The sequence below is a fragment of the Oncorhynchus masou genome, unplaced genomic scaffold (assembly GCF_036934945.1).
Source record: "Oncorhynchus masou masou isolate Uvic2021 unplaced genomic scaffold, UVic_Omas_1.1 unplaced_scaffold_17005, whole genome shotgun sequence".
Classification (NCBI taxonomy): Eukaryota; Metazoa; Chordata; class Actinopteri; order Salmoniformes; family Salmonidae; genus Oncorhynchus; species Oncorhynchus masou.
The window spans coordinates 1-2,272 of NW_027007162.1; the positions used below are offsets into that span (position 1 = coordinate 1).

The 2,272-nt window shown below is 52.2% G+C and overlaps 1 long non-coding RNA gene across 1 annotated transcript; it reads left to right on the forward strand.

Annotated features, from left to right (window-relative positions):
- Window positions 1-1,558: 1,558 nt before the first annotated feature.
- On the forward strand, window positions 1,559-2,256 carry LOC135531995 (uncharacterized). The gene is made up of 3 exons (XR_010454265.1): window positions 1,559-1,804; window positions 1,930-1,989; window positions 2,221-2,256. It is a non-coding gene; the product is annotated as an uncharacterized LOC135531995 (long non-coding RNA).
- The last annotated feature ends 16 nt before the right edge of the window (window positions 2,257-2,272 follow it).

Sequence of the window (2,272 nt, forward strand, 5' to 3'; positions counted from 1 at the left end):
CCTGTCTGTCCGTCGGCCTGTCAGGTCCTGTCTGTCTGTCTGTCCGTCCCTCTCTGTCTGTCCGTCTGTCCGTCCCTCTCTGTCTGTCTGTCCGCCCGTCCGTCCGTCTCTGTCTGTCTGTCCGTCCTCTCTGTCTGTCTGTCTGTCCAGGTCCACTCTGTCCCTTGTCTGTCTGTCTGTCTGTCCGTCTGTCAGGTCCGTCTGTCTGTCCGGTCCCTCTCTCTCTCTCCTGTCCAGGTCCCCCTCTCTCTCTGTCTGTCTGTCCGCCCCTCTCTGTCTCTCTGTCCGTCCCCCTCTGTCTCTCTGTCCGTCCATCCCTCTCTGTCTGCCCGTCCGTCCGTCCCTCTGTCTGTCCGTCCCGTCCGCCCGTCTCGTCCCTCTCTGTCCGTCTGCCTGTCCGTCCTGTCCCTCTGTCTGTCTAGGTCCCTACGTCCCTCTGTCCGTCCCTCTGTTGGTCTGTCCGTCCCTCTCTCTGTAGTCTGCCTGTCACGTCGGTATCGCTCTGTCTGTCTGTCAACGTCCACATCTAAGTGCATGTCCAGTCCCTCTAGATCTGTCACCAGATCCCGGTGTCATGTCCGTCCACATCTAAAGTGCATAGTCCGTCCCGCATGTCTGTGCGTCACCTCAGCATCTCGGGTCTCAATGTCCGTCCCCCTCAGTCATAACTACAACCTGTCGGTCCCGCTCTCTGTGTCTGTCGGTCCCGCTCTGTCGTCAGTCTCTCTGTCGCCAGATCCCCCATGTCGTCGTGCATACTATCCGTCCCCCTCTCTCTCTCTGTCCGTCCCCCTCTCTCTCTCTCTGTCCGTCCCCCTCTCTCTCTCTGTCCGTCCCCCTCTCTCTCTCTGTCGTCCCCCTCTCTCTCTGTCCGTCCCCCTCTCTCTCTCTGTCGTTCCCCCTCTCTCTCTCTGTCCGTCCCCCTCTCTCTCTCTGTCCGTCCCCCTCTCTCTCTCTGTCCGTCCCCCTCTCTCTCTCTGTCCGTCCCCCTCTCTCTCTTTGTCCGTCCCTCTCGCTCTCTTTGTCCGTCCCTCTCTTTCTCTCCAGAGGTATCAGTCTCTTTCTCTCTCTCTCTCTCTCTCTCTCTCTCTCTCTCTCAGAGGTATCAGTCTCTCTCTCTCTCTCCAGAGGTATCAGTCTCTCTCTCTCTCTCCAGAGGTATCAGTCTCTCTCTCTCTCTCCAGAGGTATCAGTCTCTCTCTCTCTCCAGAGGTATCAGTCTCTCTCTCTCTCCAGAGGTATCAGTCTCTCTCTCTCTCCAGAGGTATCAGTCTCTCTCTCTCTCCAGAGGTATCAGTCTCTCTCTCTCTCTATTCCAGAGGTATCAGTCTCTCTCTCTCTCTCTCTCTCTCTCTATTCCAGAGGTATCAGTCTCTCTCTCTCTCTCCAGAGGTATCAGTCTCTCTCTCTCTCTCTCTCTCCAGAGGTATCAGTCTCTCTCTCTCTCTCTCTCTCCAGAGGTATCAGTCTCTCTCTCTCTCTCTCTCCAGAGGTATCAGTCTCTCTCTCTCTCTAGAGGTATCAGTCTCTCTCTCTCTCTCTCCAGAGGTATCAGTCTCTCTCTCTCTCTCTCTCTCCAGAGGTATCAGTCTCTCTCTCTCTCTCTCTCCAGAGGTATCAGTCTCTCTCTCTCTCTCTCTCCAGAGGTATCAGTCTCTCTCCAGTATCAGTGTATCTTCAGACTTACCCAGCATCGTTGTCCGTCCTCTTCAGTACTTTGGAGATGTGAGTCAGACTGTGTCTGAACTGAGAGAGAAACTAGAAGACTTCCTTAAAGGAGAATGGACCAAGATCTCCACTACAGGTGTGTTGAAAACAATAAGAACATCAACTTTAGACCATTGAAAGTTCCCTACTAGTCATATACATGTGGAATATGGTCTGATGATAACATTCCCTCTCTCTGTCAATGTGTTTGTGTGTCTGTAGTGAATATAGTGGATGTTGTACTGCCTCCAGAGCCCAAGACCAGAGAACAGTTGTTACAATGTGAGTCTCTTTATTGTGAAGTAACTAACAGTCTCTTTTTACTGACACTCCTAACAATCCCTCTAGAAATATATAGCAATAGTAGATCTAATCAAAGACTGGGTCTCTATCTGACTCCTCATATTTCTCTGATTTGATCTCTGCTGTGCTCTAATCAAAGACAGGGGAGATACAGTATCTGACTTAACTTATTGTTCTGACTCCCCTCGTTGGTCTCTGCTCTTCTCCCAGATTCCTGTCAGCTCACACTGGACCCAAACACAGCAACACACCCTCTCTGTCT